This window comes from Ambystoma mexicanum, chromosome 1q, assembly GCF_040938575.1.
Source record: "Ambystoma mexicanum isolate Mex_15411 chromosome 1q, UKY_AmexF1_1, whole genome shotgun sequence".
Lineage (NCBI taxonomy): Eukaryota > Metazoa > Chordata > Amphibia > Caudata > Ambystomatidae > Ambystoma > Ambystoma mexicanum.
Window position 1 is genome coordinate 887,664,745 of NC_090922.1, and position 23,140 is coordinate 887,687,884.

Consider the following 23,140-nt stretch of genomic DNA (forward strand, 5'->3'; position numbering starts at 1 on the left):
ATATGGGTGATTGCGGTATCTGCAGTTCTTCTTCTGGACCATGTAGTTTATGGGAGGGGGAGCAGGGGTAGGATTCGACTATCCCTCTTCAATGTTCTGTGAGGCCACAAATCATGGGTGTAGCTGCAACCGATGCTAGTTCATCAAGAGTAAACTTCTTAGTGCCTTTGCCTTTGCCAGCTATGTTTTATTCTTGTAACAATCAAATAATAGTAGTATTGTATGCATCACTTTTTGCATATTATTCAGTTGTACAATTGGTCCAATACACTGATGGGAAAGAGCTGCAGTGTAAGCGATTACATTTTCTTCTTTTTCACTTTGCATCATAATTCCTCACCTAGAAGGATCATTGATGTGTTTGTAATTTAACCCATACACTATTGGTGAATTGGTCACAGTTTCAGACTTGAGCAGGGGTACTATCCCTGGTGTTTTTCCACTTGACCCTTCTCTTCATTGGGTCAGACCTGTGATTAAGGCTCCATTAGTTCTACTTTTGTCTATTATGAAAACCAGATTGTCTGTAGTAGAGAGGATAGGTGAAGGCACTCAGCATGTGAGCTGATACTGTGTACTTTTAGTCTTACAGTAACATTGGGTTTAGCTGATACGAGATCCATGAACCCTAAAGTGATCTCAGTATTAAAGGGGTAGTTCACTCAAAAATGTTATTGTTTAAAAAGATGGTCCATAATCAAAAATATATATAAAAAATATTTGTTTTAAAGGTTTCTATGTAAAATTGTTGGGAAATGAGGCTCAAAGTTTTAATATTGGGGCATCCAGTTTGTGAAATGAAGCAGCCTCCTCTGTTGATGTTAAGCTCTGCTCATGTGGCAATAATCAAGCAAAAGCCCCCCTATTTTTCTTACTGCTGCCGGAGAGCAGAGCTTAACAAGAAGAGAGGAGGCTGCCACAGTATTCATAATAACCTTGACTTTCTTTTTATGTTTCCTGTGCTCAAAAGGGCCAGAGGAGCACAGAAAACATAAAATGAAAGGCAGGGCAAATATACATTTCTAATTTTTATTGATATACTTATAGCCGACTTTGTATAACATATTACATATTACATATTACAATTCCATATACATTACATGATAAAAATTCCAGATCACTTAATATCAATTCTAAAAAAGGTTTACTTAATCTTGCACAAAACATTTTAAAATATCAACAATTTTCAAGTAAAAAGACACTATATAAAATATCAAGTTAATGTAATTTCCTAATAAAAATGTTCTCCATAGATCAACAATAGAATTCATATCAACCCTTTTACAATAAGATTTGATGTAATTGTGACGTAGGGACAACAAGCTCTCACAATCGATTATGAGGTGTTGGTTCGGTCCAATCATATTTACACCACAAAATCGACAATAACGTCTGTCACGACTGATACCCAACCATGCGCCCTTAGTCTCCAGCACCTCTGAGGCATTGAATCTCATTATTAAGTATTTCCGAAAAGTTCTCATACTTGGGTAAGCTTTGATGTACTCAGGTGTATTCGTTCGGATGGCCCTCATAGAACAGTAGGCTTCGCTATGTGCCTTGGTCAATAATGCATTCATATATGTAGCATGACCTTGGGTACTTAGCATCACTTTTAGTCTTGCTTTCAACCCAGCCTTAGTACCAGATGTTAAAAAACCCTCAGACCATTGTGTGTATACTCCTTTAAGTGTGTAAGCTATCCCAGGAAGCGACCTGCCCTCTAATCTCTGTAATGCTTGGGCATAGGGAACAATGATCGTCTCAGTAGAGAGAGTACATAAGTTATGGTAAAACAGAACAGATTGACTTATGTATGCTTCATTTACACTTTTGATGGCAAATTCAAGGTATATATACTCAATTGATACACTGTGAGGTAAACACATGAGTCTACGTAGCATCTTTGCCTAAAATGCAACTAGACGTGTTCCATAGTTATGTCCCCAAATGGCTATAGCATACAACAAAATGGCTTTCACTTTCGCAGTGTACAATGTTAATATTGCCAAAACAGAGTAGCCCACATGTTTGCCAATGAGTGCACTCAACACATTTGTCGCTGACTTGCAACGTTCCTTAACGCTAGCCCATTGTGCTTCCCAGTTCAATTTCTCATCAATGACTATACCTAGATACTTATAAGTTGTCACCTGTTCTAGCATGATATTATTAATTTTCCAAACATACTTTTTCTGATTTTCCTTAACGGGGAACACCATCACTTTGCATTTCGAGATGTTTATACTTAACCCATTGTCGCTAGAATAGGCAGCCAAAGTATCCAACATATTTTGCAAGCCTTTAGGAGTGTAGTCGAGGATTAACAGGCCGTTGGCATAAGTTAACCAACCAATGTTGCTAAGCTTATTTTGATAGGATTGGCAGTGGTATTTGCAAATGCTACCTGCATGTCAGCTAAGTAAAGGTTGAACAGGATGGCTGCAACTATGCAGCCTTGCTTTACTCCAGAGGTTGTTGGCATCAAACCTGATAATCGCCCCTTAGCATTCAAGCGCATCTGGACATTGGTGTCTGAATATAGTAACATCAACATTCTCAAAAGACCTTTGGGAATGTTTCAATTACGAAGTTTACACCATAAGCGATTTCTCTGTACTGTGTCGAAAGTGGCTGAGAAGTCTATATATGCACCATAGACGTTCACATCTCTATTCATTCTCACATGTTCTATTGCGGTTGTTAGCATGAATAGTTAATGGGTTGTACTAGATTTGGCAGCGCAATTATAAATCATTTGCCGGATGCACAGGAAACTTAAAACAAAAGTACCAGCAATTATGAATACTCTGCCGGCGGCCGGCGCAGTATTCATAATTGCAGCGACTTTCGTTTTAAGTTTCCTGAGCCGGGTAACTTAAAACAAAAGTACCAGCATTCATTAATACTACACCACCCACCGGCAAGTGGCATTGTATTTATAATTTCTGGTACTTTTGCTTTAAGGCTCCCAAGCTCCCCCGGATCGGGGGAGCCTGGTAGACTTAAAACAAAAGGCACAGCAATTATAAATACATCACACGCCAATCACTGCATGGTATTCATAGTTACCAATACTTTCGCTTTAAGTCTCCCGAGCTACCCCGGGCCAGAGTAGTCTGGGAGACTTAAAACGAAAGTCCCGGCAATTATAATGACTACAACGCTGCACGCCGATTGCAGCAAGCAGTGTGGTACTTATAATCGCCGGGATGTTTCCTTTAAGTCTCCCGAGCTCCCCCGGGTCGGGGGAGACCGGGAGACTTAAAAGGAAATGCATGGCAATTATAAATACAATGCTGCACTCCAATCTGGGCTGGGGGAGAATGGGTAAAGCAGGAAGAATAAAAAAGAAAAGAAGGGGAAGTGGCAGCGCTCACCAGCAGCACAGGGCAGGAGCCTAACAGCATTCTCTGCTCTCTGGCAGTAATAGGCAAAAGCTCCCAGTAGGGCTTTTGCTTGATTGTTACCACAAGAGCAGAGCTTAACATGAACAGAGAAGGCTACTTCATTTCACAAAATGGCAGCCTCCTAGTGTTAAAAAAACAGACTTAGAGGCTCATTTCCCAACAATTTTCAATAGGAACATTTTGTACAAATATGTTTTATATATATATTTTTGATTGTGGCCCATCATTTTAAACAATACCATTTTTGAGTGAACTGTCCCTTGAAGGCCTTTAAGGTCAAAGTTCAGAGGGTGTAACTGCAAGCTCTTCATTTACGAAAAGAAACCTTTCTAAATTGTATACTAACATCCCATTTGAGTTCCAACTCAGGCCAGGATGGGCCATTTATCTGTAGACCTCTATGTTTCGCTACTTATTTATTTATTTTGATTTATTTATTGCATTTCTTGACACCGCCCAGACAAAAAGGTATCACAGCGCTAGAAGCAGGGTACAGTTAGAAATCGGTGTTACAACTCCAATTGCAATAAATAATAGGTTTTCAAAGGGGTTGCAAAAAGGTTTAAGATGCAGTTACAGTCAATAGTAGGTAGTACAAGAGGGTTACAGGTGGAACAAATGTTGACATCATTACAGAGGAGGCAGTTGTAGGTTATCTGGTAGTTCATTACATGTTAGGTCGTCAAGGGTATTCATTAAACAGGACTGATTTAACTTTTTTTTTCTGAAAGAGAGGGTATGAGGTTTCTTCTTAAGTTCTATTTCAGGTTTTCATTTCTCCTGTCCACAGCAATTAACTCCTGGCTCATCCATAACAGACAGATAAAAGTATACCTATTCTGCATGCAGATGGGAATATCAGTGATCAACTATTAGGGTCTTCGTTTTGCAAATTGTGTTTTGTCCTCTACCTCCATAAGCAAATCTCTTGTTATTTTTGGTCAGGTCTCCAAAGACCCTTTGCCTGGTTGGCAATGGTGTGTGGTGCTGCATTTCATAGTTTCAGGCATGCTAATGTCTCCAGGTTTAAGAAGGTAATAGCTTTCAGGATTGACTCATTCTGCTTCATTTCACTCTTTTCCAGAACAGGGGTGATTTTGAGGATGTTTCTTGTGTGTTGTAGCTATATGTGAAACTGCTACACTCCTAAAAGTTAAGCGGGATCCTCTGCAGTTCAGGCTTGTATGGGTTCATCTTCCAAACCTTTTTATCAAGGGACAGGACCTTAATTCATGTATCTCATTTCTGTTTCACAGGACGAAGGAGATCTGATGTATTTCTTAGTACCTCTATTCCTGCTCATCCATGGATTGCTCTAACTTCATTTTGTTTATTATGATGACTATGTGCCGTTTTCTATTGCTTGTTGATGTCCTATATTCTCTGTCTTCCTCTCCTTTGGGAAATCAGATGCTTTTCCTCCTCTTTTAGACTGGCAGTCAGGGTTGGATTACCCATTGTCTAGCAAAGCTTATTAATCAGCAATGGTTCCCTTTACTGCACACAAGTTCCAGAGGTGTTGTCTTCCAGGTGTTCTGATTGGCAGCAATTGTAGCTGTCCAATTTCTGAAGAAAGGTACTTGATACATTCTATTCACCCATTGTTTTTATCACAGATTTACTCTAATTTTGTATGTTGGTTGGGCCCTGTGGTGAGCCAGAATAAGGAGTGTAAAGACTGGAGGGGGTGTCTGTGGTACTACCCACTACATGATTGGGGTACAGACAAAGAGGCACCCCAGCCAAGGCTCCCAAAGGTGTAGCAATGGATGAGCAACCAAGGCTGAGACTCAAGGGAGTTGATGCAGGCTGCTTCTTAGATACAGTGAATCCCCAAGCCCCCATAAAGGAATGTCCATACACTATATGTGCTAACTGTGAGACAGGCATGGTATCAAGAGAGACACAGACTCCAAAGCATTTGTTTTAAAACCTTTATTTACGAAGGTTCCTGGGTTGGTAGAATGCCAGACTGGCCCTAACTCTAAAAGGAAAGTTCCCTAAACTGATGTTTCTAATGGTCATTGTTGTCTAATAGTCCATCTGTGTCTAAATCTATGCGTACCCTCACGCTGTACAAAAATGTGATGGGAAGTATTTTCAATAGGAAAAATGGTGGTTGAACAAATAAAATGGCAAAACCAGACTTGGTTCCAGGTGGTCTTCTCACCAGGTTCAACTTTCACATCTTTGAAGGCTTCCCTTTAACTTTGCTCAAATACTTTAACCAATGCAGCCCTTTTTCTTGCGCATTTAACATGCCACTTTGTATCGCATTCTTCACAACCCGGCTCTGCAATGCGTTTAGACTCACCAGGCTAACTTCCACGCTTCAGCATCTCAACGGTTCTTTGTTCCGAGGTCAGGGTCTCACCGCCTGCCCCTCAGACACGCCTGGGCTGTCTCACTGGCCCAGGAGAATGAGCACTTGAATCTGCAGTTGCTACAGGAGACCAGCCTGCCCCTCAACTCCCATCTGCAGACTCGTCTGGGCTCCCTGGAGACACAGCTCCATCACCACGCTTCAGTACTTGCAAACTGCAGCTCCTTAGCGTTTCGGCATACAGGTCTCTGGCCTCTGGTCCTGGGTAGCTTTGGTGTCTCAGCTCTCCTCCCAACTCGCTCTTCTGCTTGCTTTCCTACTTGCTCATCATTTTGTGTGAGACCATACCATTTATACCAAAAAGAACAGTCAAGTGGAGTCAGGTGTAAATAGTTACTAGTAAATACCTGACTCTGCCTGACTTCATTTGTGGGATAGTTTGGATTCCTTCTACGGTAGGTTGCCATTATTTTTCCCTATTGGTAATCTTTACTGAACTTAGTCTCCTGTTCCTCGTCTCAGTATTGGTTGGAAGTGGAGAGAGGGAGTTGGGGTTAGATTGGATTTTACATAGACAGGTTATTCAAGATGATGTGTAATGAATTGGGGAACACCTCTTGGTCCTAATCTGGTAGACAAAAGATCAACCCTTTTGTATTAAAGTATTCCTTATGTTATCCGCCCGGATATGTGAGTACGGGTTAGTATAACCCTTCCCATGATCTGAATTGGGAAAAGACATAGAAACGTTGGAATCAGGATTTTGAATTCATCTCTTTCTTGGGTTAGGAATAATGGGGTCTGCATAATCTACAAATGCGTCTGGGATTTCTCCACCTATTTACCCAATGAGAATACTGTGTTTTGCCTAGAGTATTCTCCTGAGGGTAGCCCCGGTCTCCCCTAGCCAGGTGATACTCCCTCACTTGTCCAAACCCAGGGATGGGATCCAAAAGTAATGGCCCTCCCCAGGCCACCTGAATGGAGGATTCTCAGGGTCTACATCAGAGAATACCTCTGGGTTTCTCACATAACACATCCTTTTATTAGATAAAATTAGGTTTAGGTGAATATATACGAATAGATAAAACCCACTTTGTACTGAGGAAACTCTGCTTCAACAGTTACTTTTTGGTACCATAGTTATTCTTAGATTCAGTAATAATGCACAAATTGGTATATGTCATAAAATACACTAAAACTATTAAACACTGTTTTAACTTCAAACCACCAATGTAGAAATGCAGCCAACTTACTTTCTAACACTGGCAGAAAACATTTCAATGTCAAATGCAATTCTCTCTGGAAATCCGTCCCCCTTCCTCCACCTGGCCGACCTGCAATAAAAGGGCAAGTTATACTTTGATTTTTTGTTAATTCCCAGTCCTTAAATGTTCAATAATTGCATGATGTTCTCTTTAAAGTTCCCACCACCCCAAAGTACCTGGGAAGCATCGGGGGAGCCGGGCCCAAGACAAATATGAGACCCCTAGATTGACCCTGAGGGAGGAAGACTCTCTTCCATGTCACTGTGCCTTGGGTGCCTTGGAAGGCGAAGTGTTGGAGTCTCTCAGTTTTACTCAATGATGCCCCATGAGGATGGACCCCCTCTGGAAGAAGAAGTCACTGGGTTGTTGCTGTTGAGCAGGAGAAGGAGACCAAGCAGTGTCAGAAAGGCAGCAGTGAAGGTCGGTCAGGGTGGTCTCCTTGGTTGGATTGCGACGGCAGCAGTGGATATCCCATGAAGATGAAACTCACTGTGGACTTTAAAAAGGCTTGGGAGGTGAGGAAGAGTTCTTTGGTTTTTGTCGATGACCTTTGGTGGCGACGGGTACAGTGGCAGAATTAGGTGTTGAGTTTCATTGGTTTGTGGTTTGCCATCATTTGATTCTTCGGTGCTGCAGCCGCAACACAGATGACAGGATGGCTTCTGGAGATTTGGACTTGAGCACTGGACATCTCGACAAGCCACCACCAAGTTTGGACCTTCAGGATTCATTCATCACTGTGGAGTGGTGGTATACTCACTTGAGGGCACTTCTCTGCAGGCGGCTACACTGGACTTCATCAGCAGGGGAAAGGGGGACAGATGTTGATGTTGCAGTGTCACTTGAAGATTTCTTTAGTTGGTTGGAACTTGCCAAGCTCGGGGCATTAAGTAACACTATGCTAGGGTACCCCCTCTCCTGGGAAATACACAGCAATCTAGCTTTCCAATGGTCACAGCCAGCCTCTGGACCCTGGACAATGCTGGTGGACTTCTTGGGCATATGATGTCCAGAAATTCTTCTACAGGATCCACAAATATACCTCTGCAGGATGTCCCCTCTTAGCTTCAGGAAGGGTCACCTGTCCAGGTCCTCCCTTGTTCAGTCCTGGAATCAGCACAGCAGCCTTTGGATTCGATGACGAGTTACAGCAGCAGACTTTTTCCTCTAGCTGGATTCAGGATACGCCTCCAGTAAAACTTCAAGCTTCTGGCACAGAGGTAAGTGAGGGGTCATCTATTATATACACATTCCCCCATTCATTCAGGCTGAGCTAAGCTCAGTCAGCCAATCACACACTAGCGCCTTCATCATGCAGCATGCAATCAGGGTCCCAGTCATTCAGGCCATTCATCCAAAACCAGACACCCAAAAGAGTGGATGTGTATTGAAGGCAACTTCCAGCCTTTCAGAGCAGACACTGCATTCATTCCAGTTTCAGGCAGGGCTGGCTCAGACAGACCACAGGCATTGTGACACACAACCTAAACCAGTCACCCTTAACACAGAATATGAGTTCACTCCTCTTTCCATTCATCCAGGTCCCACCCCTACGGTGTATGCAAAACAATCAGTCTCTGGGAAATACACTCCCAGAGCCATATATGGTCCTTCCACCCAACATCCAATCAGGGGAAGGGAACATAGGCAGGGCTTCTCAGGACTTCGAGAAACAGGAAGGAAAAGGCAGTTGCATTAGCCATCCCTTGTTCAGGAATCCATTAATTCCTATGGCAGGGCCTGGGTGTCCCAAAATGGGGGAGGCACAGAGTACCTATAAAACAAGCATATAGCTGTTACCGGCCCATCCCATGCTCTGTGGGTCAACACACTGTTGACCAGCGAACACACACTATGGTTACCAAGGTGTACCCCTACCCATGGGGGGCACAAGGGTATCCAATGGGTTTTGTTCACCAACAATAAAAAATGAAGAGCCGCCCTGCCCGGGGTCCAAACTGGACTCCTGTGCAGAAAGCAGGCAGAAAACACAGACTAGGAGAGTAGTGGGACAGGAATGAGGAGACCTGGTCCCTCCAAACCATTTCTAGCATCACAAGGAGACAGTCACGCTGTCATTTTCTTAAGGATGCTTTATAATCAAGAGTTTCAAATCCTACTCTGTCCCAGATGTGTGTAGCCCTAGCATAGAGAAATAAAGTCTAAAGGTTGATTGTCAGGATGTCTTCCCTATCATGCCAGTATTGTATGGTTTGCCAAAAATCCACAAAAATAAAGACCACCCCCCATTGAGACCAATTGTTGCCTGTACTGAGAGCATTTTTGATCCCTTATCCAAATATGTTGATCGAATTTTACAACCAATTGTTCAATCTATACCAACGTATTTGAGAGACACCACAGACTTTTTGTTGAATGTTAATGAATTTTCTTGCCTGTCATCTGAATGTATTCTTTTTTCAATGGATGTATGCAGCCTATATACCTCTATTCCCCATCAGGAGGGTATACAGGCAGTAGAATGGTTATTATTGCAAGCAAGAAATGTTAAATGTGATCCACAATTAATCATTCAATTTATCACGATCATCCTTCACAACAGTTTTTTTCGATACCAACGCGATTGTTACGCTCAAATATCTGGTACAGCGATGGGGTCAGCGATGGCCCCAGCATATGCTAATATATACATGTATTGGTTTGAGAAAAGATTTGTACTGGACAACATGGAATGGTCGTCAAAGATTATTATGTGGAAAAGGTACATAGACGATATTTTTGGTGTGTGGTGTGGCTCCAAAAAAGAACTGAAAGATTTTCTTAACTATCTTAATTCTGTTCATCCAAGAATTAAATTCACTTTAGACATTGGGGAACCTTCTCTCCATTTTCTAGACGTACAACTAGAAATTGTGAACAATCAAATTAAAACATCTGTATACCACAAAGCTACTGACGTCAACAGTTTATTACATTACGCTAGTTTCCACCCTAAGGCAATGATGTCGAGTCTGCCATATAGCCAAACGTTACGTCTGAAGAGAATCATCACTTATTGTGGTGTTTCTTCAAGAGGAGTGTGTGAATTTGTCTAAGCGATTTACCTCAAGAGGGTATCCAGTGGAATTAGTAGAAGAAGCACAGGATAGTCACTCCCGATGACCAGAGAACAACTATTGACCGTTACAACCAAAAAAGAGAATACGGCTATCCTCCACATTTCTAAATTCTCTAGACAATCATTCCACATTAAACGAATTATCCAAAAACATTGGTCCATTCTGCATTATGATCCAACTCTAGGCGAGCTGTTTCCTGAACCACCAATGATGGTATACAAATGAGGAGTCAACATCCGAGACAAAGTTGTAAAGGCAGAACGCACACTTAAGGAAACTCAGTTGACACTAGCCACAAAAATTTTTTTTTTAAAAAAAAAAGGTACATTTCCTTGCTTATCCTGCAGTCACTGTAACAATATATCTCAGGGTGAATCTATTTCACACCCCCACACGGGGAAAAAGATCAAATTACGACATTTCACAACTTGTCGATCTACTGGTGTCATTTACTGCATCAAATGCCCATGCGGTTTAATCTATGTTGGGCAGACCGCCCGTTCAGCCCGAGAGAGGTGGACCGAGCACAAATCAAATATTCGCTGCAAGAATAACAAATCTCCGGTCTCGAGACATTTCACATCAGCTCGCCACACCATAGTCCAGATTAGGTTTACCATTTTGGAAGTTGTTAAGCGTCCCACCAGGGGAGGGGACTTTATGAGAATACTCACCCAAAGAGAGATGTTTTGGATTGACTTGCTTGACACTATTTCACCTAGAGGATTAAATGAGGAGTTTTCACTTAACTGCTTTGTTTGAATCTGATCTTCCTCTGGCAGGTTGATCTACCTACATGTGACTTCAATTAGTAGTGTTTATCTCTCTATTTCTTTCTTATTCTGTTAACTTGTGTTGAGCATCTTTTTTCACTTTATTAGTTATTTCTGTTTCGCTATTTTATTTGTTTTACTGTGCACACGGGGTTACATTTGTTTCATTGTTCACGCAGTACGTTTATTCGCTTGCTTAGTTTTAGTAATTGGTTTGGAATTTTTGCTCATTTATCTTTTTATTTATCCGCTGCCTTTCTCACCTATTTCCCTTCAGCATCTGTTTTCCACAACGGTGTTGTGGAATTCACTTCCATAAAATGGGTGCTAGTTCACGCTTTAGATTCATTTTTTGGCTCTCTTGACTTAGTTCTCCATATATGGCGCCGTATTTCAGTTTATATTTGTTCCCTCCTCTAAATGTAAGTGTTTCTTTTTATCTTTACTATTACTCTTGACTAACGGTATACTGTGCATTCAGTGGTGCACAGCTACCGTTTGTTCCGCCTATGCCTCCGCGATTAGAACGTTCCGTCCACAACCCTGGGGGTCATGTGACATCTCTTTGTCATATGACTCATTATGAGTCATTACTACTTAACACATGACCGCCATCAGCGTGCAGCGCTACTGGAGCGGTGACGTGCGTGGATGTTCTTTTCGTTTTTCCACGGTGAGTTTGGAAGTTCTATTTAGGCTTTGTTATATATGTGGGGCACTTTCATCCGTGCGCCAAGTTTAAGGCTTCTTCTTTACTTTTTGCCACTTGGTGCTTTGAATGAATGTACCTTGGACCACGTTTTCCTTGCTCAGTTTTTGGTAATTATCTTGGGTGTGCACTCCATGTGCATTACCTGCCTCACGCGTTTTCTTTGGTTTGTTCTTTGTTTGTTTACCTGTATGGCACATTTCTAGAGTGATAGCCCAAGAGTTTTTGCTATAGTTAGATGCTTAGGTTAGCTTAGTGGTAATTCTTGTTTCTTTTTCTTTTTTAGTACATGTAGTACTGTACTTGTAGTCTTCCGCACAAGATTGGCATTACTTGGGTACTTCCTCGATTGACTCTTGAAGTGTCTAGGATTGAAGCTGGACCTTTCCTGATTGCTTCAGCTGTAACCCCGAATATCTTAATACAATTAAGCGACTGCAGCTCAATTTTGCGGTAAGCAGCTCGATTGTTAACTGTCTCTCCAGCAGGTTTTAATTTTCTTTGACCTAAAAGGTTTTTGTCTCACACAAGTGGCTATACATATTCATTTATTTTTACACCAGGTTTATGACCTTGAAAAAAGTTTATTTGCACCTCAGCAGTTTGTGGATTCTTCTCCACACAGCACCGCTGTACATCAGATTCAGTACGCCCGTGTTTATTTCAGGTATTCGCTTTTTTTGAGCCCACTCATTTTCCCATCTCTTTTTGGAGTCACACCCTTGGTTAAATCGATCTTTATATCTTGATCACCTATGTGTACCTTAATGTGGATTTTCATGTACTTTTGTGAATTAGCTAAAATCATTGTACTCTTGCACTTAGCGGTGTTGGATTGCTCAATCTTTGTGTACATCCTTGTTTTAACATTGTGAATCAAAATACTGATGTTGTACTTTTGATGCATACATTTTCAGATTACTTTGCTCCTGAAGAAGGGGTTATTCCCCGAAACGCGTAGAGCATCTGATCATCTGAGTTCACTACCACGAAATTCATCATTTGAAAATTTGGATTATATATTATTATTTCAGTTGCTAATTTGTATGTATTCTTCTCATGATCAATGGCTTATTTCTATGTATTGAATGACTTTATTCCTTTATGTTGATTTGAAGTGATTTTTACAGTACTTAGAACTGTTTGCTTTGATTAAAGTCTGACTTATTAGAAGATTACACTCTTTTTTCATTATTATTGACTGATAGTGTATCAGTATCAATGGTGTGCAGGGGACGGGAGTGTCTCTAGATGTAGACACTTTTCCTTGTTTCAGTTTTTGCACAAACCCCGTGTCAGGGTTTGTATTCCTCCCCAGCACCCGTACTTTCTGAAGTTGTTCAATCTTTAATGTACATTTGTTAATTTGGTGTGCACCTATCCAAACCCTTCGTTGGTTGAACTCCATGCCAGGAGCTGGGCTTCCTCCTCAGACACACCTCATAGTAGGAGGTGCACCAGCCTCTGCCACTCCGCAGGGGACTCACTCTATCCTCCGCTGGGTGGGTTGTACCGTTTTGTTCCACCCTGAAAAGGGATGTGTTTGTTCCCTGTGTTTTCAATTCAGGCACGGACGACGGTGCCTGAAAGGGATCAGAAGTCAAGTCAGCCACTCGTGTATTAAGTTGTGAGTCAGTGCACCATTCCACCCCCATATAGCCAACAAAATGTATTTGCAGTAAGGGGGGATAACAAATATCCCTATCTTAGAATTTCCTGTCCTCTAAAGCTGTGGGGGTCACCCCCAATTAATATTCTGCTTGCCAGGTCCCCAGGTGGTGTTGCGCTTAGTGGGCTCACATCTGTAGTCCCAAAGTGGGTGGCATCTAGGCGACGATTTCCCTGGATTCGGCACAGCCCTTAGTAACAGAATTTTTTAGCACATGCCTCTCAGTTAAGATGAGGCTGTCAGAGGATTGTGGATTACTGGAAGTACTAAGCAGTGATTGGAACTCCTTCTGCAACTCTTGGTCATTCCCCCCACAACTTGATGCAGAATGTTTTTTTTTAGAGGTTATTAACCCTACAGAATTAGTATTCTTAGAGCTTATTAGCCCAGTGTCTCCTGATTGCTATTGTATCGTGTGATAAGTAGCATGACTCTCAAAACACAATTGTCATAGCAGAGTTTGCATGTGTGTCCTTCAGTTATATCTCTGTAAGGATTTTAGCACTGACTTAGTACATCTAGATAGAGCACACACTGTGTCAAGGATGAAGGACCAGGAAGTAATCGCGTGATAACCTACTGGTAATCTTCATTATTGAAAGTGAATTCTTCCTCGTCACAGTTCTTTTAATTTCCCACTCATTACTACCACCTGGAACCAGTGGGGTTTTAAAATGCTTGATACTCTATTAGGACCCCTCAAAGAGTGAGAGGTGCTTCTGCTCTCAGCTGAGGGGAGGAGACTTTGTTTAAAGAAAATGTGAAGAGCAAACAAATGTTAAGGGTTTGTGACCTTGTCTGCCGACTGAAGGCTGTAAGGAATATGACAAGAAAGAATTGGACTCTGAGAAATGAAGATTACCAGTAATCGTATCAATACTATCAAACTTACTATTCCTAATCACAATACTTACACAAACCTGTCCTGCCCTAGGTTGTCCAATTGTCCCTTAATGATAATAATAATAATATGAATCCTTAATAGGAGATTTGTGGGCAAGGGTACTGCGTTAATATAAAGGATGGGAGCTGGAAAAGGACATACAATTTTTAAAAAGCCATTGCCATGGAAGTACTCACTGTGAAGAAAAAGAGTAGTATTTGGAGCATTGAAGATTTCTAGTAAGTCCTGAGGGCATCAGCAACTATGCATGTTATACAACTGTGTTGTGACTAAGCCCCTCAGGCAGAGTCATGTGTTGCACACACGTGTGGGAGCCCATGTGATACTCCTAATAAAGAGGCAAGCAGCTTTTTCCGCTCACCAGTTAGTTACTGCGCTAACTCCGACTGATTGCATTTTATTTCAACGCACACTGCAGTTGTGCACCATGCCGTGGGCTTCTCCCGCATGGCCCTCCACCAACGGCCCCTTAACTACTGGTGATGATGGTGGGATCTCAACGGCATGGCCAAGCTCACCCCTGGAGGGGCTATAGCGACGCAAGGGGCGCTGTTTGTCCCTACCATGTAGAGTGTCAATGGCGTGGGTAAAAACGTGGCACGCGAAACACAACAGCTGAAATGGTGGTCCCAGGAGGAGGGCTTGGCCAGTCCTGCCAGCATGGTGGCTTACCTCGCCATGTGAGGGGATGTTCGTGCATGGCCAAGAGGGGATGATGCCGGGCCCCTGTCAGTAGGCTAGCCTCCCCAGCTCAGGTAAAGCTTGCCCCTGGAAGGGCTGGAGCGGTGATGTGGGTGCTGAAGCCCTTGAGGATGTTGGCCTCCCCAAAGCCCAACAGAAGATCTGCCGGTCTACCCGGCACAACATGTGCAAATTCAAATGGGCGGTCCAGTCCTGGTGCTTTGGGTTCGCCACCATCAATGAATGATGTAGGTGCTGCATGTGGGTTGGCCACTTCCCCGCAATGACCGCTCACATCCGGGTAGTGAGAGCGGAGGAGCTGCCATCAAAGAAGTGAAGTTTCCAGGGGGGGGGGAGGGAGCGAGAGTGGCTTCCGCTGCAGAGCAGGTGTGGGTGAGCCCGTCAGGAGGAAGTATTGGCAGCCGCATTGAAATGGTGTGTCCCACCTCGGGGAGAGAGAATATAATCGGCCGCTGGCACAACAGATGTAGGAGGAGGATATCTGAGAGGACTGCACAGGGGAACTGCCTGAGATACGGCTCTAGCCGCAGCCCTCAGTTTGGAGGGTGCTTGTGCAGCGGAGCGACCATATCCCACACTACTGGAAGAACTCGATCCTGGCAGCAAGGAAAGGAAGTCTCCTGCCAGCGGATTGCACAAAAGCCCTCCTGGGAAGAGTGGTGGGGATCTGCACTAAAGGGAGGAAGATTCCTGCCCACCAGCAGCCTCGGCGGATTCAAGGAAATTAGTGTTTTACGGCAAGGGGAACAAAAGCAGCGCGTGGCTGCAGCTACAGAAATCACAACTCCTGCCGAGCCCTGCTGTCGGTCGGGAAGAAAGGTGGCAGCCAGTGCGTGGATAGCTATTGAATACAAGGTACCCGGGAACGCAGCGGGCACCAGCGGCCATCCACATCGGACTCCCACCTGGGGGAGTGTGGCACAGAGAACTGCCACCAGGATCCCACGCCCTCTCTTTCAGAGACTGGTCACCAGCGCGCAACACAGCAGATGTGGCCCCTGGTGCTTCCAGGTGTGGCCTTGCTTGCATGTGCAGCACTTTTATACAGGACTAATAAAAGCGATGCCCTGTTTAGTTTGTGTCCCCATGCCCAACGGACTATGGTGTGCCCTCCATGCACGTGATCCCAAAATGTATTGAATGTTGCCACTGTAATTATTTGAAATTCTACTATTGAACATTGTGGTTGTCATAGTTTGAAAACTCACACCAGGCATGGGATGTTGTGGCTAAGCCCCTCCCGGGCTCAGGCACAGTCATGTGTTGCAAACACGTGGGGGAGCCAACGTGATACTCCTAATAAAGAGGAGAGTGTCTTCCCGCTCGCCAGTCAGTTACTGCACTATCCACGGCTGATTCTCCAGTACATCTCAACTTTACAATGGGCCTCATTATGACCCTGGCGGTAAGTAGCCGACATTACTGCCATGGCGTAATGAACGTTTACACCGTGGACCGATGGTGGAAAGAGCACCACATTCTGACCCATCGCGCACAAGCATTACGCCATGGCGGTAACGTAAGTAGCGCCATGGCGGAAAGGGCCCCTACCGGCATCGTAGGCCGCGCAAGGTGCACTGCCGCCACCCATCTCAGCGGCCACCGTAATTAGCGGCCACCGTAATCAGCGGTGGCCGTAATTAGCGGTCACCGTAAAAAAGCGGACCCGGAAATAGCATCATTGCGGCAGAATGGGAAACAGCATGGCGGCCATCTTTAAAAACACAATCCATTGCCATCCTTCCCAACAACACCAGAATCAACCCTGACACCTGTCCCAACCCATCACCCACCCACTTAACCACCTGAAAATGCCCAAGGTTGTCAAGAAGGCATGCAATCGCCAGCGCCAGGACAGATTCTCCCGGGAGGAACTGAGCATGCTGGCTGAGACTCTCCAAGACAATGCAGCCGTAGTTTTTTCGACGCAAATGACCAGGCCGGCGATAGCCAAAAAGAAGGCCATATGGGCCCTGGTGGCAGAGCGTGTCAGCGCGGTGGGGACCGTACCCTGCACCCCACAGCAGTGCAGGAAGCGGTGGGATGAACTTGGGCTACGCGTAAGACGCATCATCTCGGCCAACCGCAACCTTGGCCTGGCTACCGGTGGAGGTTCTGAATCCCCACTGAAACTCCAACCGTGGGAGGAAATATGTGCCAGCAAGATAGGCATGGAAGGCATCGAAGGCGTTGGAGGGATGGAAAGAGGAGTACCGACATCAGGCGATGAAGGTAGGTGCCTCAAATCAAGACATGCCATAGTCACTGAAGTCCATTCATGTCTAGCACAATGTTGCCCTAGAGTGTAAATGCAACACATCAGCTGGACACTGCCCACAGCCACATGCGAGCTGCACCCTGTATACATGTAGCATGCACACCCTAACTGCCGGCACCCACATACCTCCATCCTCATTCCACACAAAAAGGAGACAACCTGCATGCCCCTGCCTCAAATGTGCCTCATCTACTGACCAAAATCATGTCAATCATTGGCATTCCAATGTCCGCAGACCCATCAATAATGCTCTCCCTCCTTTGCTCCACCACAGGCTCAGAATCACACCCCGAGGACGAGGACACCCCTGCGACAATAAAAGCCAAGAAGGCCAAGACGACCATTCACGCACCCTCAACCTCAGCTGCAGTGAGCCAGACCCCACAGCAAGCACAATCCACTGCCAGCAAACAGGACGGCCCACCGGCAAGCAGGCCAGCAGCAGCAGCACCACCTGTTCCAACATTGCCTGCCACAGAAGGCACCGGTTCTGCGGCCAGCAGCACCATTGGAGAATCAGCCGCCATTGCAGCATGCTCTGACTCCGACATTGAGGAGCACCATGTCAGACACCCCACTGACCTTCCACATTCCCCCTGTTTGTCCCATGCCAGCCCCCATGAGGATCCCACACAGGGGCACACAGAGGAAGAGGAGTGGCCATCTACCCCATGCCTAGCTCGAAGTCCACAGGAGGGGAGCAGCCCCTCCATCACACCACCGGCAATGGGCATGGCCCAGCAGGGGCAACAGTCCCTTGAGGACATCATTGAACGGCAGCAACAGCTGTCCACGCTACTCACCGAGCATGCTGCGGAATGTGTGGGGGCTAGGGCAGCCATCGAACAGGCTACGGAGACCCTAAGGGCCGAAATTGCGCAGAGCACTGACACCCTGAGGGATGCAATGCAGTCCACATCAAGGGACATTTGTGGCGAACTTGCCGGGGTGCGCCGTGTGCTCTCAGAGCTCTCCCTACCCTACAGGCCATGTATGCACGGGAGCAGGCAGGGACATCCTCCGCTGCCAGTTCTGTCCAGAGCAGCCCCGTCGGACGTTCAGGACGGAACCTGCGCTCCACAGGCAGGGGTGCCCCGGGGGCCGGGAGAGGGGGCTTGTAATAGCCTGTGCCCACAGTTACAGGCATCTGTAGACACTCACAGGGGGTGTGTTGGGGTGTGCAGGGAGGAGAGGGGAGGGGGAGGGGGTGTGTTGGGGTGTGCAGGGGGGAGGGGAGGGGGTGAGTTGGGGTGTGCAGGGGGGAGGGGTGTGTTGGGTTGTGCAGGGGGAGGGGGTAGGGTGTGTGTCACAACAATTTATGATTAAAATACACTTTTTCCTTTTTCCGAAATGAAATGTGTGGACATTTTCATTGCATATGTGTGCTTTATTGGTGTACAGTCCACAGTGTGCATGTCCCAGAGACACACAGTGCCCCAAGTGCCGTCTCCATGTGATACACACCAGCCGTGTGTGTTAGAAGCATTGGTCGATGATATTTTGACGCATTTCACGCCCCTCCTGTTCATCGCCTCCTCCATGAGGTGCGGCCCCATCTGCACCCTCCTCATCCTCATCGTCAGGTGGTTGCAGTTCTGCGTCAGGGGGCAGGGGCACATTTCGTCTGACGCACATATTGTGTAGCATGACACATGCCATGACCATCTTTGCCACCTTCTCATGACGGTACAGGAGTGCCCCACCAGACCTGCTGAGGCATCGGAACCGTGCCTTCAATAGGCCGAATGTCTGCTCAATGACCACACGGGTACGTGTATTTGCACGGTTGAAGTCCTCCTCGTGCTGGTTCTGCGGGTTCCGGACTGGTGTAAGGAGCCACCTCTTCTGGGGATAGCCTGCATCACCTGTATGTAGGCGAGAATGTATGTGTCAGTCATGACATCTGATCAAGAACATGATGTGCCACCATGGCTTGCATCCAACTGTTACTTTGTACCACTTCTAAATGCACTAATTGATTCACACAATGCGACCAGTATATGCTCATGGCTCTCATGGCCTGTTTTGCATGCCATCACCCAATGTATGCAGAGGGGTGGAGTGCATTGTGAGTGCCCATCCACTGTGTCCGTTCATGCCGTTTGTTTTGTTGGCCTGGCACGTGTCCTGTTATGTCAATGCGCACATCATTGCAACATTGCTGTGGGCCTCATCATGACCCCAGTGAGCAATGCTGATGTTGATAGGGACATTTTGGGGGCCCTGCTGTCTGTGTAATGGTGTGTTGATGTTTCTGTCTGTCATGTGCCTCCTTCGTGGGCAGTTATGGGGGACAGGCCTTTCGGTTGATGGTGTTTGGTGACGTGCATGTAGGTGCATTTCATTGTTGACAATGTGGTCTGAATTGGTAGAATGCACTTGCAGATGGTTGTGTCATGGTTGGGACACAACCTCATTCACATGGTAGGGCTGCATACATTGGGTATTGGCTTTACTGGTGTTGGGTGGAGTTTGGGTTGCTTTAGGGTATGATCTGTCTCCGTTCTCTCTGCTACTCACAGCCAGGTGTAGTATGCATCATCCCCCCCCCTTTCAGCCAGATGGAGTATGCATCATCCCCCCCCTTTTAGCCAGGTGGAGTATGCATCATTCCCCCCCCTTTCAGCCAGGTGGAGTATGCATCATTCCCCCCCCTTTCAGCCAGGTGGAGTATGCATCATCCCCCCCCCCCCTTTTCAGCCAGGTGGAGTATGCATCACCCCCCCCCCCTTTCAGCCAGGTGGAGTATGCATTGGTACGTCATTCACCTACCCACTTCACATTTCCATGGTCATGACATTAGACTCACCGAGTAGCCAGGATCTTGGGCCTGCATGTCGCTCCATGTAGTGTGGTATTGTGGAGTTCCTCAGGACCATTGAATCATGGGTTGATCCGGGGAATCAGGCACAACAATGTGTGATGATCTTGTTGGAGTCACAGACCATTTGCACGTTGATTGAGTGGAATTGTTTCCGGTTGTGGTACGGTACCTCCATGGCATGTGGAACCACCAATTCCACATGGGTGCAGTCGATGGCACCAATGCAACCAGATATGCCGGCTAGTGCATGGAAACTCACTTTGGTGTTTGCAATCTCCTGGGCAGTCCGTGGTAATGATATGTGGTCGTCTGTGTGCTTGAGGAGGGCATCGAGCACTTGGATAAGTGTATGTGAGAATAATGGTTGTGAAATGCCATGCAAGTGCCCCACTGTGTGCTGGTAGGTGCCTGTGGCCAGGAAGTGGAGTACAGACACTACCTTCAGTAGGGGTGGGATGGCGGTTGGACTTTCTATCATGCTGACGATGTCGTTGTGTGTCATGTCTACGATGGCGTTGATGGTGTCCCGGTCCAAACGGTACAGGGTGTGGATCTGCTCAGCAGTGAGGTTGAATGGACTGGCTCTGATGCGTGGGATTGGGGGCTGCCTGCGTGGTGGCAGTGGCTGTGCTGGTTGGGCTTGCTGGCCCTGCCTTGCCCTCCTTCTCCTCCTGCGTCTCCTCTGTGCTGCCTGTTGTTGTTGTTGTTGTTGTTGTAGTAGCACTTGCATTGCTATCAGGTCCTCCAGCCCCAACATTGCAAGTCGTATTGGTATCATTGTGGAGTGTGACTTGGTGTGGGAAGGGGTGGGGTGTGCTCTTTTTGTACTTCCTGAGTCTGTATTGCCTCCACCTGTGCTGTTTCTGTGCACCTGTGGCAGCTGGATTCACTTTACATGGCCATTTACGGTTGGTTTGCGAAGGCGTACTTAGCGCCATGGCGGTAAGGTACTTATTAAACGGCTGGGTGATGGCGTTAGGTGCATGTCCGCTTGGGTCGGCATTCGCGTACCTTTCCACCATGGCGCTAAGTACGGTGTGGGAGGTCGCGTGCGCGCGTCCTTGGCGCAGATAGCGGCAGCGTTGACTACGATGCCATTAGCGGTCAAAGGTCATAATCGGACCTAGCGGAAAACGATGGCGGTAATCATTTACCGCCATCGTTTTTCGCTTAGCGCCAGGGTCGGAATGAGGCCAAATGTGTGCTTCCCAGTTTTGTCATGACTTTGCATCATCACCTGGGCCCTTCCCCAAAAACCTACCCCCGGTGCGGCTTGGGTGCTGAGAGTGGTATTCCTTATAGAAGTACCCTATAGGGGTTATTCTACTGATCCTTGCATGTCAGGTGGCTGGCCTGTGCTGTCCCCAAGAAACTATTACCTTGTTGCAGAGTAGTGGGCTTACCATTGCCTCTTGCCCCTTGCCATCAACCCCTGATTTTCTATGTTTTGATTGGCTAGAGCTCATCTCCCCAGGCCTGGGACTCGATTTGGTTCTCAGCTCTCTGTGCACCTCTTCAAGGGAATGTGAAATAATTAGGTGTCTGTATTGTATCTGGTAGTGTACCACCTTTGGCTATGAGAGTGCGTATCTATGTTGCAACACTTTGTTTCACTATTCATCTGGTTTTCTGGAACCTGCTCTACATTCCCATTGCGGGTGAATGCCCATTGTCTGGCTTGGCTGCATCACGTGTTTGTAGACCCCAAAATCGAGGCCTGCATTTATGAGGATTTATTCAATTTTTCTGCACCTAGTCCCTTTGTTGTCTAGAGTTTGGAATGTGACCGTGTATCTAGGATCTTGGCTGTGAGCCTGCTTTGCGCTCCGTGCAGCCTGAGCCAGCTCCTCTTGTCTCGTGTTCTGTGGCTTGAGGCCTTCTGTAATTTTCCTTAGCCTTATAATATGATTTCTACAAGCCTGTGTTATACTAAGTAACCTATAAGTTAGTCACTCATGGTCCTACCAGGCTCCATATATACTCCTGTAGTTACATAGGGTTATTTTGCCATAAGTATCTGCAAGCTTGCTCTCGATCTCTTGCTGCCTTGCGTTTCTGAGTTACTGCATTTGGCTAATGAGAAAAATAATAAACCTTTCACAGTATGTCTATGTATCAATCTTCTAGCTATAGAACTGTGTAAGCATGTTCATTGTGTATGTGAATGTTTGTTCGTGTAAGGTGGTGCAGGGCTGTGAGTGTGCTTCATGACTTGACTAACGCTGCTATGTCGTGGTGTCACTAATGACGTCAGCATTGTGGCTTATCAGTGCTTAATCGAGACTGTGCATTAGGGTATTCCCATCCACAATCTCAGTTGTGTCCCCTATACCTGTAAAGATATGCACTGTATTAAGTCTGAATGGCTGACTGAGGGGATATCTTTCTGTGTACGTGTCAGCCAGTGGTGCACTTGGTGTTCGTCTGAAATACGATGGTTGACTTTGAGCGTTCCTGGCTCTACATCCTGTCATTTTCATTGCAGTAAAGAGGGGCATTCCTGGGACCCTCTCTTCAGCGCAATTGCGCTGTGCACCATGCCGTGGGCCTCTCCTACATGGCCCTCCACCACCAGGGATCCGGACTACCTGGCCCCATAACAAAATGCAGATTTTTTTTTTTTTAAATGAGGACTCTCTGTTTGCATACTGTTTGCATACATTCCCATAAGCTTGTGGTCTGCAATTGCATCATGTTCCAGTAGCCAGTCACCAGTGGACAGTATTCACACCATCCCAGTTTATCTAAAGATGCTGGGTCGATTTTCTCATTCCATACATCAAAGCTTCCAAACATTCGATCTGAGCGATTTCCTGTTCAAAATGGCGCTGATTTAAAACAGGAGGGGGGGGGCACGGGTGTTAATGCAAGTTATCAATCAGCTCTCTAAATGTGCTCTTGCCTTGTGCTCATTGAACTACTTTAGCTGGTCTCCCTGAATTCTGTACACAGATTCCAAAGAGCAAACAAGCAGGAAAACACTAAGCCTGAGCCATGTACAGTGGCGCAAAGGCTTTTGCCGACGTTGACACCCCTCCACCCCCCAAAATGTTGGGCTATGTTGACTTGACATGGCTGACCGAGAGAGCCATGGCAGGACAGAACACGTCAAATACAATAAACAGTGTCTGTTTCTTCAGAGCAATTACTAATGTAAAACGTTTAATTGTTAGCAACTGGATTCGTATGCATACATGCTG